Source organism: Prionailurus bengalensis, chromosome D3 (assembly GCF_016509475.1).
Source record: "Prionailurus bengalensis isolate Pbe53 chromosome D3, Fcat_Pben_1.1_paternal_pri, whole genome shotgun sequence".
Taxonomy (NCBI): Eukaryota; Metazoa; Chordata; class Mammalia; order Carnivora; family Felidae; genus Prionailurus; species Prionailurus bengalensis.
Window position 1 is genome coordinate 10,380,703 of NC_057356.1, and position 17,157 is coordinate 10,397,859.

The 17,157-nt window shown below is 50.8% G+C and overlaps 1 protein-coding gene across 5 annotated transcripts in view; it reads left to right on the forward strand.

Annotated features, from left to right (window-relative positions):
- Nucleotides 1–17,157, forward strand: part of RPH3A (rabphilin 3A) — a 273,122-nt gene that overhangs the window by 160,530 nt on the left and 95,435 nt on the right. For 3 of the 5 annotated variants that reach the window (XM_043557653.1, XM_043557656.1, XM_043557657.1), the window contains exons 1-2: nt 8,036–8,162; nt 8,307–8,427. The gene's annotated coding sequence lies outside the window, so the exon portion shown is untranslated. Of the gene's footprint in view, nt 1–7,655; nt 7,781–8,035; nt 8,163–8,306; nt 8,428–17,157 lie in introns of those variants that run through there. The other 2 variants (XM_043557654.1, XM_043557655.1) reach the window with 2 other exon arrangements.

Below are 17,157 nucleotides of genomic sequence, written 5' to 3' on the forward strand. Positions count from 1 at the left end.
TGGCTCTCTTATAGTGGTCGCCACTCTCTTTTATCATTTAGGGGTCTCTTTCTTCTCCCTCCCATTGGCCTGTGTGGAGGGTGGAGTCTTACTCATTTCAGAGTATCCCCAGCATCTGGCAGATGGTAATGATAAAAAACGGATGAATGATGATAATGATGATGACTAATAATAATAAAGTAATAGGGACGCCTGGGTGGCTCAGTCGGTTGAGTGACTCTTGGTTTCAGCTCAGGTCACGATCTCGCGTTTTGTGGGTTCAAGCCCCGCATCGGGCTCCACGCTGACAGTTTGGAGCCTGCTTGGGATTCTCTCTCTCTCTCTCTCTCTCTCTCTCTGCCCCTCTCTCACTTGCACTCTCTCTCTCAAAATGAATAAATAAACTTAAAAAATAATAATAAAGTAACAACAGCAACTGATGTGTTGAGCACTTACTATGTGCCAGGCACTTTAAAGACTATATCAAGCCTTTTACATGTTTTATCTCATTGAATGATCCCATAAACTAATGAGGTCGGTATTACTCTTATCCCATTTTACAGACGAGGATGCTAAGGCTCAGAGAGGTGTAGTGACTTGCCCAAGGTCACACAGCCAGTGAGTAGAAGAGGTGAGGCTCAAAGCCAACTCCCTTTCAACCATTCTGCTAGGAGCTTGGTGAGTAGCTCAGCCACTAAATGAGGGGCCAGCTCTGACTCTGCTCCCTCCCACCACTAGCCGATGATCAGGAGATGTTGACAGATGGGCAACCGAATTGAAGAATCTGGTTTGTTCATTGCGGGGAAAAGCCGGAGGGTCTTCTTGGAGGAGTGCTTTGAAAGACCTAACAGGAAATAGCTCTGCGTCTCCTGACCTCGCCTCCTCCAGTCACGTGCCTACCACCCCCTCATTCTGGACTCATTCCTTTTTCGTCACAGCTTTTAAAGCTACGTTTGGAAATGTAGGTTCTCCCATCAAACGTTAGCCTCCTCCATCCTTAATGCCTTGACGGGTGTCCGGATGCCCAAGCTTTTTTCTCAAGCAGATTTTCCTCTCTCTACTCCTTTCCCCACTTGCCCAAATGCGACCAGCTCAAATCTTACCCAGGCAGGTTTCCCAGCCTCTCCCAGCTTGCTCAGCTCTCTCCCTGTGGCCAGCAACTCTGGAGCTGATCATCTGGGATGATGACCTGGCCCAGGTCTTCGTAAAGTTGTTCGTTTCGAAGACACGGGACTCCTTGCGGGATCCCGTGAACCGCTGACATAGTCCGTTTATAACCGCACGCGGTTTCGGCTGGTCACAGTCCCCCTGCCCGAGATTACAGTAAGGTGAGAGAAATAGGCATCAATAGTTCTGGTGATTTACTTATTCAGCATTGATCAGACATCAAGTCGGTTCTGGGCCCCGAGAGCTCAGAGATGCACAAGGCTGAGCCGGTTCTCGGAATATCCAGTGTGATGGGAGGGCCGGTTACGTGGGCTGGACCCAGGGAGAGGGTTAGGTGTATTGCAGGAGCTCAGGTGAGGGACACACATACGGTCGCCCTTCAGCAACTGTTAGTTATTTCTTCTTTATAGACCAGAAGCAGATTCTGGAGGGGACCTGGGAAAGGGAAGATAGTAAATTCTTCCCTTATTTTCTTGGCATAAGACTTTGCTTCTGGATTTATTGGAATAACTACAGCTGCCCCCTGAGAGATGCAGTCACTAAGGGGAGGGGAGGCAGGTGAACCCAGCACACCTAGAGGGCTGATTTCCGGGCAGATAATGCCATCAACATGCTGGAAAGAAAAGAGAAAAGCCAACTTAGTTTTGCCCTGTGCTATATCAACTTAAGTACATTTGTTTACCAGAAAACATTATGTTGGGGCACCTTGGGTGGCTCAGTCGGTTAAGCGGCCGACTTCGGCTCAGGTCATGATCTCGCGGTCTGTGAGTTCGAGCCCCGCGTCGGGCTCTGGGCTGACAGCTCGGAGCCTGGAGCCTGTTTCAGATTCTGTGTCTCCCTCTCTCTCTGACCCTCCCCTGTTCACACTCTGTCTCTGTCTCAAAAATAAATAAACATTAAAAAAAATTTAAAAAAAAAAGAAAACATTATGTTGCTACTGGAAATGGAAATATAATATTTTTCTAATGCACCTTAAAATACATATGTAACAGGGCACCTGGGTGGCTCAGTCGGTTAAGCGTCCAACTCTTTTTTTTTAAGTTTATTTATTTATTTTGAGAGAGAGAGAGAGAAAGAGAGAGAGAGAGACAGAATGAGCAGGGGAGGGGCAGAGAGAGGGGGGCAGAGGATCCAAAGCAGGCTCTGTGCTGGCAGGACAGCAGTGAGCCCCCTGTGGGGCTCGAATTCACATACTGTGAGATCATGACCTGAGCCAAAGTCGGACACTTAACCGACTGAGCCACCCAGGCGCCCCATGCTCAGGCCATGATCTTATGGTTCATGAGTTCAAACCCTGCATTGGGCTCTATGCTGACAGCATGGAGCCTGCTTGAGATTCTCTCTCTCTCCCTCTCTCTCTCTGCCCCTCCCCTGCTCTCTCTCTCTCAAAATATAAAATAAGTAGACTTAAAAAAAATAAAAAACGTAACGTTCAAACCTTAAAAAAATACGTATCCTCATATCACCTAACATCATCTTTTGCATTTCGGTCCAACGTGTATCACCCTTTGGAAAATGCATCTCATCAATAATAATCACCCAATAATGAAAGTAATAAATAAAAATGATACACATAGGGCTTCCCATATCCCAGGCACCATTCTAAGTGCTTCTATGTATATTTTCTCATGGGATCCCAATGACAACCATGTGAGGAGGTACAGTTATGATCCCCCACTTTACAGATGGGGACACTGAGGCACAGAGAGGTTTAGCAACTTCCTCCAGGCCACAGTGTGTGTGTAGTGGAGCCAGCCTGGAAGCTAGGCAGCCTCACCCTTGTAACCGTTCGATCATTCTGTCTCTGCCAATGCCCTTTCTCCAGCACCTATGGTAATTCCGGGCTGGATGCTTAACTAGACTCGTTGAGGAAGAAAGGGACACTCGTTTGTGTCCATTAGCTCAACGAAACGTCCTGCCCATGCTGGCAAGTGGGTGAGGAAGGTATTATAGTTCCATCTTACCGTTGAGGAAACTGAGGCACAGAGCGTGCAGCCGACGTGCCCAAGGGCACACAGCCGGTGAGTGGGAGAGCCAAGAATCAAGCTCAGAGCACCGGAAGGCAAGCCCAGGCTTCTTTCACCCCCCGCGGTACCTTGCTGGTGACACCGAACTGACTGATTAATAAGTAATACTTGTTGACTTGTCATAAAAGCTTGCCTGGCCAAGTCCTGCAGTATCATCTCCGTAATTACCCTATTTTCTCCTAAGGGGGCTAATGCACTTCCCCAAGACTTGCCTCTTTTCTCGGTGGGAAGGGATCTGTCGGGGAACGTAGGCTGGTCTCAGGGACCCAGCAATTCTCTCTCTCACTTTTTCTTGCTCTCCTGTCTCTCTGTTCCATTCACTTGTTTTGTCTTTGACTGATCCCTGGTGGTGAGTTGTGCTCCTGGAAAGCTGCCCTGTGACATTTCTTCCCTTTTGTGTTCCTGGTGATGGCATTTCCCCAGGGGCTCACAAAGAGAAGGAGGGAGTGAATAAAGCGCCGCGTGCCCCGGTAGCGCCATCTGGCGACAGGGCCTGGCGGTCGGGCTGGCGCCCTGAGGTCGAGTCCTTTCTGTTGTAGGGCCTTCATCCATGTGCACGTGTGTGCAGATGCGTGTGCACACGCAGACACACACACATACATGCGCGCACACCGTATTGTTTAGAACGGCTGTGTTATGAGTGAAGCACTGGGTCCTCTGGCCCAGTCGTGATGCCTACGGCTGCTTGCTGTGGACTTCTCATCATAGGTCCCTCTGGGAGACAGGCCTTATTGGTTCCCTGTGGCTGCTGTAAAGGTGGCAACAAACCAAGTGGCTTAAAACAACACAGAGTTATTATCTTATAGCTCCGGATGTCAGAAGTCCTGAAATCAACGTGTGGGAAGGGCTGTGCTCTTTTTGGAGGCTCGGGTGGGGCGGGACGGGGCGTGGATCTGTTTCCTTGCCTTTTCCAGCTTGTAGAGGCTGTTCTCATTCCTTGGCTTGTGGCCCCTTCCTCCAACGTCAAGGCCAGCATTTTACCACCTTCATCTCTCTCTCTCTCCCTCTCTCTCTCAATCCTACACTCCAATATCACCCCCACCCTCCTCCTCCCTTTTTACCTTATGAGGATTCTTGTGATCACATTGTATCCACCCAGATGACCCGGGATAATCTCTCCATCTCAAGATCCTTAACTTAATCGTACCTGTAGAGTCTCGTTTGCCTCATAAGGCAACATACTCACCACTTGTGAGGATTAGGACGTGGACATCTTTGGGGGCCGTTATTCTGCCCCACTTGCCTAGTAAAATGGGAGCATTGGTTGCCCGCCCGCTCAGTACCCGTCTTGCTGGGAGACAGTACATCACACTGGGGCCTGAAAGTACTTAGATTCACACCCTGAGCCTCCCCCTCTTCCTAGCTGTGTTACCTCGGGCAGGTCACCTGACCTCTCTGTGTCTAATTTCCTCATCTCTAAGATGGGTAAAACTTCACTGTACTAAGTGATGGATAGTGTTGGAGTGATAAAGCATGTCGCTGGGTGAATAATAAACACCAAAAATAAATGGGAGAGATCATTATAATTAGGGATGCCATGTAGCATAATAGTTATAAACTCCAAGGGCCTCTGTTCAAATCCCAATTCCACTTCTGAAGGAAGTGGCCTCAAGCTAGTTGCTTTAGGCATCCAAATCTTAGTGTTCTCACTTGTCAAATGGAAATAAAACTATAACCACCCTAACCCCTAGGCTTGTCGTGAGCATGAACAACCTGGGCAGTGCCCATGAATCTGCCAAAACATAGTGGGTAGCTTTTGTGGTTATAGTTGTCACCATCACCATCATTGCCCATCCCCCCTGGGGGTGACTGAGAGGCTTGGTGGGCTGCCTCTGGCCCCAGCAGAGCAAGGACAGGACGGGACAGCTTGCTCAATCTGGGACCCTGAGAAATCGCATGGCAGTGCTCCATTCGTGAGAGGATCAGAGCCTGGCTGGGCTGAGCCTTGAGCTGTCTGGTTTCGAGGTACCTCCCTGCTGCAGATCTGTCGGAACTTACAGCAGCAGCTGGTTCTTTGAACTAAGAGCTCTCCAGGAGCTCCCAGAACAGAATAAGGGTTTAGAGATGGTGACCAGCGCAGCGTGGAGGCTGGGGCAAAATCCCCAGAGAAGGTGGGGCTAGTTCCTAGATGGCGTGGTCATCAGGAAAGGTGCAGAGCTCTGGTTTCAACCATATTATCGTTTTTAAAATTTGCTGCAAAGCCCTGTGTTTCAGTGAAGGCTTGGGCAGGTGCCCAGTATGCAAAATACTTAAAAGCACAGCTGCTCTAGTTGAAACCAGGATGTATGTGGGGGGCAACTCAGGCCTCCTTTTCACTCCATCAGGGGCCTCCAGGGGGCCCAGTTTGAGGAAAAAAAACTAACAGGGTGGCACAAACACAGGCCTTGAGGTCAGACAGACCTAGGATTGCAACCCTGCCTCTGCCACTGTCTAACTGTGAGCTTTGGGGTTTCATTCCACCTGCTTGAGCCTCAGTCTTTTCATCTTAAAATGGATAATAAATAAATAGCATTCACCTCACGCACTTGTGTAAGCTGGAGTGTAAAGTGTAAAGTGCTTAGCATAGTGCACAGTAGGTGTCTAAGAATTTAAGCAGGTGGTAGCTATTTTCATTTCCTCAGGGAGATCTGAATTAGAGACAGACCCTTCAGAATATGTACCTAATCCCCAAGGAAGCTGTGAGGTAGGGTAGACTATTCCTTGGAACCAGGAGCCAAAAGACCTGGGAAATATTGGGTCCTGATTCTGCCACCAGTGTCCTGTGTGACTTTAATCCCCATCTTTTTGAATCACTCTTCAGATGTTTATTGAGGGCCTACAATGTGCCGGGCGCTGTCCTAGGTGCTGGAACATAGGCCCTGGTAACCTGAAAGGCCTAAGTTCCAGACCCATCTCTGCAACTTCCTAGCTCTTTGTGTCTGAGCAACTCCCTGCCTCTCCCTGGTCCTCACTTTCCCCATGTGTAAAGTGAGGGGATTGAACTTGTGTCATCGGGTCTTCCCAGCAAAGATTCAGTGAGATCCTGCCAAAAAAACCATAGAATGTATTTGAACTTGACTGTGAGAGAGTCATTTTGCAGCATGGGCTTTGGAATCAAACAACCCTGGGTTTGGATTCTGTGTCTGCCACTTAAACTGTGTAACCTTATGCAAGGGACTTAATTTCTTGAGGCTCAGTTTCCTCATCTTTAAAATGGGAGTAATAATACCCTCAAAGGGGTCATGGTGAGGATTGAAGGAGATGATACCTGTGAACTTTGTAGCAGAATGACTGGTGCATGGTCCGTTCTTAATAAATGATAGCTGCCGTTGCTACCGCTGCCACTGTAATCATCACCACCATCATCATCATCACCATCATCACCATCATCACCATCAAGGTCACCACCACCACCATCATCATCATCACCATCATTGTGATCATTATGATCATGATCATCTATAAAGTGAAGCTCTAAATGATCTCTAAAACTCTGACATTTTAAGCCTTACTTTTCAAGGGGAGAATTAAGTGACAAATGTGGTAGTTCAGTCTGGGCCATCTGAGTGGGACACTTTAGAAGGGTCCCCAGTAGAGAGGGTTCTTCTTCACTTCGCTGTTCTAAACAGCGAAGGCTATCTGCTTGAGATAGCCTTTCCTTTTCCCGTAGTAAGCAGGAATAGGGCCCTTGAGATCTGGAACACTGGAAGCTATGGGAATAAATTTTTCTCTGTATATTTCTCCTTTTTAATATAATTTTTTGTGTGTTTATTTATTTTGAGAGGGAGAGCAGGGAAGATGCAGAGAGAGAAAGAATCCCAAGTAGGCTCTGAGCTGTCAGTACAGAGCCTGATGTGGGGCTCGAGGTCATGATCCGAGTTGAAATCAAGAGTCGCAAACTCAACCGACTGAGCCACCCAGGTGCCCCTGTGTTTCTCCTTCTAATGATTTTATTTTCTTGTTTCTGGATTTCGCTTCAGATCTGTTGTGGATGGGTCTTTGGGGGAGGCTCAGTTGCACGATTTAGACCTCCTATGATCTCCCAAGTTCATCCCGCTCACACCACATGCTGAAAGGTGAGGCTTGGCGCATCCTGGCCACATCCTTTCTCCCTCTGTCAAGACATTTGAGTTGTAGGACAGTTTATGGATTATGGGATCCTAGCAGCCCCCCAGGGTTGTATGGGGGCTAGAACTGGTTCCCAGAAATCTGTCAAATGCGTTTTCAACTAACCCCCTTAGAAATGTACGTTTGCTAAGCCTTTCATGCTCTGAATTCTGAGGCATTCAAGATGCAGGTCAGAAATCCGAAGTAATGTGGGTGAGGACAGGTCAGCTGGGCTGAGTTTTTGGGGGGTAAAAACCACGTGGAGGCTCCCACACTGGGGTCAAACTCTTTCCGGCAGAGAGGAGCAATGAAGGTCTGGGGGCGTGTGTGGTGATGTCGAGAAGTCCCGTCCTCCCGCCTCCCACTACTCCCCCTTCTCTGCTCTAACCATCCAATAACTTAACTTCGCCGCCGGAGGGTTCGCTTCCCGCCCATCCCTCCGCCGCCCGCCGCATCTTAGCGCTGTCCGCGGTGCTGATCGCCAATCTCCTGATTGCCGGTTCGACCAGCGGGGATCTCTGGTGCGCCCAACCTCTCCTCCTGGCTTCCAACCTTTCTTTCTCCAGGCACCCCACACATAAATCACGGGTGGGAGGGCGGCTCGGTTCCCCCTGCGCCGGGAAGCTTCTGCCCCCTCCTTCGCTCACACAGGGTTTTGCAGCAGTGGTGGCAGCTGCCACTGATTCAGGCACTGGAGAAGCAATTGATTCGTCTACTGCCAGCAGCCCGGAGTTGCCTACGCGGACGCGGACGACAGAGAGAAAGGGAAATAGAGAGGAAGAGGGGTGGGGGGGGAGAGGGCTCGGAGCGAAAAACCTTCATCCATGTGGAGGGCAGTCTGAGGGAGCCACTGTCTTTGCCTTGTCCACTGACTGGTCTGAGTTTTCTCTTCTTCTGGCAGTGGTATTTCTTTTCGTCTTGGTCCTGCATGATTTAGGGGTCGTTGGTGTGTGTGTGTGTGTGTGTGTGTGTGTGTGTGTGTGTGTGTTGGTGCTTTGATTTTCTTTTGGGAAGAGTAGGGGAATCAAATGAACAATTTTCTTTCAGGCACCTCCGCTGAGCTTTCAAATCAAGTCATCGGGAGTTAGCATCTTCCCACCCGGCAGGGAAGGGAGGAGTTGGCAAGAATTTGGCTCACCCATTCCCTCTGCAATCCTCTGGTGTGGTGGTAAGTGCTATTCTTCTCAATTGTGTAAACGGGCTAGGGGGTATCGGGATCCCAGTGGGGATGAGGAGTGTACATGAGCTGGTGGGATAGAGGGTGGGGGGGGGGGAGGAGTGTTGAGAAATGACCACATTTATTTGCCCACATTCTGCAGTGTTTGATCACCTAAGCGGCACCCCAAAGCTAAATGAGATTTTGGCTCGGTGCCCAGGGAGGGGGTAAAATGCGCTCCTGTTTTAGGCAATGCGATCAAAATTGTGGCTTCTGCCCAATTTTTACCCTCTCCCTTGCAGCAGAAGCTATTGAAAGTAGCCAGCAGGTCTCTGGGTGGATTAACCCTTCATGGGATGGCTAGCCTGTATGGAGGGTCTCTGAGTGTTCTGATCCAGTGGGTGGGCACCTTGGCCCTGGAGGGGAAAGGCTCACCTGAGGCTGAAAGGTTAACCCTTGCTGAGGGTCACCTAGGCACACGAGGTGAGGCTTGTGCAGGACAGAGCCCAGAAGCTACCGTCTTCCAGGTACAGCTGAATAATTCAACTGTAGTGATTTTTGCAAGCTTGGCTGTTCTAAGCTTCCTGAGATGGGCGATCTGGGAGCCATGAAAGGACTACATTTTGCTTGGAATTGAGCGGTCAGGCAGGCCAGAGGAGGGCAGCCAGCAGCCTGCTGAGCAGACGATGTTTTATTTTCACAGGTGGTGTAACCTGTAAGTGATTGTGTGGGGGTGCGTCCTGGCACCAGCCCGGGGGACTCCATCCTGAGCTTGTCTCAGAGTAGGCAAAGAAGGGAAGAGGGTTTGTTCAGGTTCTGGGGAAAGACTCCAGTTTCCGGCTTGGGATCTGTTCCAGAGCAGACCAAACCCCGATCTAGTTTCTTTATCTGAGATCCTGATGGGATAAGCCTGCGCCAACCTGTTAGTGAGTGGGAAGTTGAGGTTTCTTGTAACTGAATCCAGAAACTCACATTTAATTTTAAAATGCCTTTGCTGCTGATCTGTGGCCCATCAAAAGGAGATTTCTCTTTGCTTTCTGCTTTGATTACATCTACCTTTCTGGAAGTGAATGTCCTTATTTTTAGCATCTTCACTATTATCCCAGGGGCCACTTCAGTCTTCTGTACCCCCAAGAATTTCTCTGTAGGTTCTTGTTCTCGGTGGTGGGAGGAATAAAACATCAGCCCCGGAGATTGGCAAGCCTGAAATGGAGGCAGGGCCCACTCAGTGATTATCTCCAGCCCCAGAGCCAAGTGGGGACGCCAGAATCCTGGGACCTGTGCCTGCTCAGGTAGAGCGTATGAGGCAGCGGGGGTGGCCGTTCAGTGGTTAGTGTCAAAGACTCGGTCCGCCAAATCCCACGCTTCTGAGGAGGAAGTTGCCTTAGCTTCCTCCCCAGGAAGCCTCAAGTGTGATGATTGACGTGAAGAAATTTGGTTCAGATGAGGAGCCGCAGGGTCTGGCCACGGGTGAAATTTAAAATATTGAACTTCGGCAATCACTGGGCAATCACTGGGCAAACCGGGCAATGGCTGGGGCCCTGGAATGGGGGTTCCCAAGTGTGCTGAGTGTTAACCCTTTAATTGCTGGATTATGGAGAGGTTTGCGGGGAACTGGGAGAGTATCAGGGGAGCCACAGGGGCCTCAGTGCAACATCACCATCTAGTACAGGAGTATTTCAGTGTTTTAACCACCGGTTCAGCCAGGCAGAACATGGATGCTAGCCCAGCTGAGGTAGCTGGGACTGGGTTTTTTTAACATGTGGGTGCTTTGAAAACATCTCCTTGCTGCTTCTCAGCCTTATTTCCTTGGGGGTGGCTAACATCCAAAAGGCTGCCCTCCCTCCTCCCCCATCACATTTGAAATGGTGCATTGTGGTGCACCAGGGAAAGGGAGACAGAAGCTTCTGGAAAGAGGCTTGGACTTGGACCAGGAGACCTGGGTTCCAGCCCCAGCTCTGCCTCCCCTTTCTGGGCCTCAGTTTCCCCGTATGTGCAATGAGGCACCTGGTCTAGGTGACTCCAGAGATCCTTCCAGCTCCTTCCAGCTCTGTGGCTGTGTATTAGGAGTGTATGTGCAGGCTGGCTTCTAGGAAGGGTTTGTGCTGTGTTTGGGAATTTATCACATGTGTCAAGGAGGTCCTGTTTGGGGTGAGCCGGGATGGGGGTCTCTTATGGAACTTCACTAGGTTCCTAGAATCTTGTGCTCAGCTGGAGAGGAGTCTGCTTTATTTGTGGCCTCAGATATGTAGATGTACAGATATTGCAGCATTTGAAGGCTCTGTAGAGACTTATTCCAGGGGTGGCAGCCAGGACCCCTTTGAGAGCCTCCACTCAGAAAAGATGCAGATTCCCACAAACACACAGCACCCGGGGATCCGTGGAGCCTCCCTAATGCCCGCTTGAGCACCTCAGGTTTGGAATCTCTGATCTAGTCTAACCCCTTCAAGGGGGCCCAGAGAGGGAAAGTGGCTTGTCTAAGACCACACAGGAAATCACGGCAGAGCAACATAGAAATCGACCATCATGAAGACAAGACATCATCCCTTTACTCCCAGCTCTGGCAGCCCCTGCTCACCTCGCCTGGTCGGATGTGGAGGGAGGACGTTCTGTGGTGCCTCTCTAGGCACTAGCCTGTGCAGGTGATTGGGAAGCAGAGCTGTGGAGACAAACGCAGACATTGCCTTTCTCGCTGGGGGGGGGGGGGGGGGGGGGGGGGGAGGCAGCAGCTAGAGATTCTGCAATTCCAAAACGTGGCCCAGGAAGTCACTCTCCCCAGCTTGCTCTGCCTGGAAAGGTATACCGCTCATATACATCCTGGCTACCTGTCCGAGGCTGTGAGTTCTTGACAGGTTGGCTGCTCTGGGCGTTTACGTGTAAGATGTGGTATTTACTCTTTATTTACCGCCCCCCTCCCCGCCATTGCTGGTCATAGAGAGTTTGTGACTTTCTAATAAAAACCACAATGACATATGGTCCTGTCTTCTGCTCTTTATCCCCTTTGAGTGGGGAGCTGGTCATAAATGCAGACGAATCAGGAGTTGATGTGAAGGCAATGAGAAACAAACAGCGTGGTAGATTTCTGTGAAGTGCTGTGGCTGTAACCTGGGATAAAAATAAATCCAGGACCCAGTCGTGGTAGGCTGGAGCCAACGAGCTTAAATGATTCAGCTGCCACCCAGGATGGAGAGCCCTGCTGTGCTGGGACTGTGAAGGAAGCACCACAGAAATAGGCCCCTCTCCTTCCTGTTCCCCACCCCGCTCTGCCTCCTTAACTAGCTGTCTGAGGGGCTGCAGGGTGGGACTCTGGGAGGAGCCACGACCTGAGTTCGAATTCTGACTCCCAGTGCTTCCTTGCTGTGTGACTTCAGGCAAGACCCTTAACCTCTCTGAGCCTCGGTTTCCCCAGTTAGGTATGCTAAGGTTGCACAGCATGGTGACTAAGAGTGTGGGCTCTGAAAATAGATCCCTTGGGTTTTGATCCTTCTAGTTGGGTCACTACACTTCCCCGAGGCTCAGTTTGCCACTTGTAAAGTGAGGATACTTAAGGAAATGTAAAACTGTGGAAAGTTCATGCTTGCAAAGTACTTAGTACTGAGCCTGGGAGGAGTAAGTAAGTAGGCAACATACGTTAGCAACAGGGGTGATGGTGGTGAAGTCACCTCTGACTGAAACAGGATGGGGGTGAGATGGAGGAAGGTGAATCCTGTGGGCCAGTTGTGCAGCTCTGGGGCCCTGGGGGAGTGAAGACGGGGCTTGGAAACAGGATGCTTCCAGTCCCGCTTATTCCCTGTGTGGTTTTTGTGCAGTTTCCGGTGGCTCCCGGGACCTCAGTTTCTTCATCTGTGAAATGGGCATAATGACCTCCTTTCCTTAAAGCCTGTGAGGCCCTGAGGAAAGAGGCCCTGTGAGTGTGGTGGTCCTGCCCCGGAGGAGGGGGTCTGGGAGGAGAATACACATACTGACTACTCTGTCTTTTGTTTCTTCAAATCCTCGGGAGGTTTTTGCTGAATCATTCCAACTCACCAGCTCAGAGCCCGTGAATCTTTCCTAGGAGAACTGAGCTTCCCCTTGCTTCCCTGCCATGGTGCTCCTGCATAGGGCTCCGGAGGCGCCAGCGGCCAAATCCCTAAGGGCCAAGGCTGTGCAGCATCTCAGCGTTTAAAGTCAAGGTTAGCATACAGCAGCTGTTCAGCAGTGACTTGCACAGAGGCATGCATGCATGAATAAATGAATGAAACCTTAGTTGGATGACTAGGGGACAGATCAATTTGAGGAGGTATCTTTGGCCCACGGTCCAGGCCAGAGGTCCGCATACAGTAGGCACTTAGTGTGTGCTGATTATGATGAGTCATTGGTGCAGAGTGTAGACTTTGGCTTTCATCTCAGATCGGCTACAGGCAAAGGACGGGCCTCTCTGTCTCCTCCTGACGGAGTATCATCGACACTTACTCTAGTGCTGTCCATTTATTGAGTGCTTACAGTATGCCTGGCACCATGGTGGGTATTGGGAATAAAATGGTAACAGAGACACAATGTCTTTTGGGACTTAGATTAAGTAAGTGGCTGCCTACAAAATGTAAACTTGGTGGGGGGTGGTACAGAGAGAGGGCTTCCACAGTCACCCTTTTTGGGGTGTTTCCACTCAGCTAAATGACATCCGAAATTCCATCATTTAAGTTTCTGGGTTTTTTGTTTCTTTTTTGTCTCAGGCCTTTGCTCTTGGACAAAAAGCAGATGCCTGGGATGGGATAACACATCCAGCCTTCTTCGTCATGTATACTTTACTGAAGATGAGTTGGAAATATCCCTTCCAAAAAGTGAGGGGGGAGCTTTTTTGGGGTGGGGAGTGGAGCCTGCACATACTGAGCCTGCGGGTAAAAGAAGGGGGCAAAAGGCAGGAAAGGCAAATGTTGCTGGATTCACCTTCTGCTGGGGTTAGCAAGCTCTTGATGCCCAAGAGAAGCCAAGGGAGATTCCCGGGGGGCACCTTGGACCCGCTCCATCAGAAACTCGGAGGGCGGGGCCTTGAGACGTGTGTTTGCACAAGCCTCCACCTGCTATAGATAAAGGGGTGGTTTTGAAATGCGCAACACTGTTACAGGTGGGAGTTACAAGAGTTCTGGGGTGTTGCAAGCCTCAGGCTTTCTCCCAAGGCCCCCTCCCCAACACTGCTCACCATCCCCCAGGGGGCTGAACAGGGTGCTATTCAGGCCTCTTGCCTCCCCAGCACCCACCGTGTCCTTTCTGCCACTGAATCCCTGTTGCCCACAGAAGCACGAGCCTGATCTCGCCGTGTTGACCCCATTCCCTGCTAACCTCTGAGCACCCCAGTGGGGGCAGTTCTTTCTCAGGCAGGAAGGACCCAGGGGGGCTTAGGTTATCAGATGGCTTAGTGGCAAGGTAGCAGCGACCAGCCAGCCTGCTAGCCTGGCCAGGCCTTTGGGGTTTGAGAGAACAGAGTTGGTTCTTAGCCCAACTGGCCTTCCGTTTGGGCCAGGGAAGTGTGGGGGATGCAGCTGCACCAAGGCACCAGGCTGCCGTATGCGATGGCACCGTGGTTTCCTCGAAGTAATTGTCTTGCTGTCATTAGTTTTAATGACATAACGCATGCTTAAATCTCATTGTAATGGAGCCGTGTCAGCCCCCGGCTCAGTAATCCGGTTAGGGAGCACGATGACATATGCCCCCGGAAGCTGGGGTTTTGCCCACCCCTCTGCTATTAATCAACGAGAGGAAAACCATCCGGCAGCATGATGTGGAGGGTTTATTTGGAGAGCAGAGGGGGAGAGTCTCCTCGTCTCTCAATATAATCTGAGTGAGTTCATTCAGTTGCCTATTTCTTTCTTTTTTTTTTTTCTTCCTTTTTTTCCTTTTTTTTCCCTCTTTAATGCACCTACACAGTGACAGGCAGCGACTTGTGAATGGAAGCAGCTTTCAGTAGAGAACAGATTATGTAAGCGGGTTCTGGTGCCAGCCATCGATGGCGGGGCGGCATGCCGGGGCTGCTGAGAGGAGAAATGATTTCTCCAAGTTTATCGGGAGGCCTTCCACGCGACATGCTGCCGACGAAGCATCTGTGTGGTGCATTCTGTCCCTCCACCTGCCCCTTATCCCCGGCCCCCTCTACCTGTTAGCTTTTTCCTCCGTCACTGTAGCGTCGCCGTGTCCCCAAGTGCCTCTCTGTCTAGATTTCTCTCCCCTTTTCACCGCCCCTGTCCCCTCGCCCATCTGTTCCACCCTTTTAAAATCCTCTTTCCTTGTCCCATCTCTCCGGTCTCCCTGCCTGTCTCTCTCCCTCTTCTTCCCACTCTCTTGCTCTCTTCCTCTCCTCATTCCTGCCCTGCCCCACCCCATCTGTACAGATATATCGAGTGGCTTGGGAAGGGAAAGCATTTGTGAGTCCCCAAGGCCCCAGGTAGGGTGACCAGCCATCGAGTTTGCCTGGCACAGAGAGGATTCTGGGCATGCCAGACTCTCTGTGTGTTCAAACTGGAAGAGGCTCGGGCAAACCAGGACAAGTAGGTCCTTTTACCTCTATGTCAAATGCTTGGAATCTTGTAGAACTCTCCAAGACCAGAGACGTGGCTTTCAGGGGGGGAGGGGCCACGGGAGGGGCAGTCACCTGCTCTCCTGCTCGGGGGGAGGGACACCGTGGTTTCTGTAGCCCTCCCCAGCCTTGACATTCACTGCGTGGCTCTGGGGCATGAAGGTGACCTGGGTCTGCAGAGCCAATGGTCAGTCAAGGGCAGGGGGCTGGCTCCCTCCTCCCTCCCCTCCTCTCCCCTTCCCCTGGCAAGACTGACCACCCAGCCAGTTATTTGCTCATTTGCCACAAGAGGGGATCCAGTGAGAGATTGTAGATGGTTCTATGCCAGATGCTCTCCCTCTTGAGCCTATGTCAGAATCCCCTGAAGGACTATTAAGGCAGTTTCTGATTCTACTGGGGCCAGTACGGGGCCCAAGAATTTGCGTGCCTAACACATCATTTCCAACGACGTGGTTGCTGCTGCTCCAGGAACCCCACTTTGAGAACCGCTGGTTTCTACCAATTCAGTCCCAAATACCATGTGCCAGGCAGTGCTGTAGGCCCTGAGGATTCAGCAGTGAGTGAGACATAATTCTCTGCCCTGCTGGAGCTTACGGTCTAGTTGGGGGACAAAGCCAATAAATACATCAACAAGATGATTTCAGGAAACAGTATGACAAGGTACAGAAAGACAAGTGGTGGGTAGGGGAAGAAAGTTAATTTTGTTATTAAAAAAGGATGGCCAGGGGAAACTTCTAGAGATGGTAACATTTGGATTGAAAGTTGAGTTTCCAGAAGGAGCCAGAACGATTCAGGCCAGGGGAACAGAAGTGCAGAGGCAGAGACAATTGTGGTGGAAAGTGAGGGGACGAGGTGGGCCGGGGGCCGGGGACCGGGGGGCTGGGGAGCCGGGTCATGCAGGACCTGCCCGTGTAGGCAAGGAGTCTGGATTTGATTTTCTCTGGGGGGAGGATTCTAATCAGGAAAGTGCCATGATCTAATTTATAACCTTGGTAATGATTGCTTTGGTTTCTTAGTGGAGAAGGGACTGCAGGAGGCAGGGGTGGAAGACAGGAGACCAGGGCGGGGACCAGTGACAGGGCCGCAGACCACGTGGTGGCAGGGAAGGAGGTGGTCAGATTCTAGTGTGTTTATTTTGCAGTAGCACAGACAGGTCTTACTTACGGATCACATGTGGGTTGAGGGAGGAGCCAGGGCCCACTCCTGGGACACAGGACCTGTTCTTGGCATTGGTGCAGCCATTGAGATTCTGGGGATGAGGAGAGGGGCCTTGGCGGCCACCAGGGGCCAGTGGATTAAGAAGCAAGACTGACAGCGTGTGCTAAGTGACGGGGGCCTTTCAGGGAGATCGCAAAAGCTCATTCCGTGCTTGCTAAAATGCACCACCCCTCTCTCCCCAGAGGAAAAGGCAGCATTTTTTTTTTTTCTTCCACGAGCGGTGGCTCGATTAATCTGCCAGGGCTAAGCAACGTATTGGGACTTGGCAAAGGTGATACAGCCCCCGAAAGTGGCTGCTGCTGCCGTGTCCGGCAGGGATGTCTGGCCAAGTACTTCTCCCAAAGGTCTGAGGGGCGGGGGGGAGGGGGCTTGTGGGAAGGGCTGCTGGGTAGGAAGGAAGACAAGAGCTCTTGGCATCTGATCATCAGATGTCCTGTTGTTCACCAGGGCTGGCCGGCCCTGGCCAGAGGGAGTCATCAGCACTGGCTTGTCCCAGAAGCCAAAAACAAGACGATTCAGCCCTGAAGGGAACATTCAGACCGATGACAGGCCTCCTGTGCCTCTCAGAAAGAGACCTGCTGCTGTTTCTTTAGATTTGTTTTTTTTTTCCCTTGGGAGGGTTTATCTGGCTCGGGCAGGCCTACGTATTATTGGTGTCTTACCTGCAGAGGGGTCTGGACGTGTGTCCACTTCCGGACAGCACGTGCCTCTCTGGAGAACAATCCCCAGGGAAAAATAAGTAGTGCTCACGTGCTGGTGACCGGGAGGGGGCTTTGCTTCTGATTATAGTGAGAGGAGAGCTGGCCTCATTTGTAGCCTCTCAGTTTTCCACAGAGAACTCATCTGCTTTGTAGATTAGCAGGGAATTTTTGTTGTAGCCCAGGCGCTGAGAATGGAGTTCTTTTTCTCTCTCATTTCCTAGCACATGACCACTGTTGATCCCTAAAGGTTTCTGTCTCAGTTTTTCATTACTT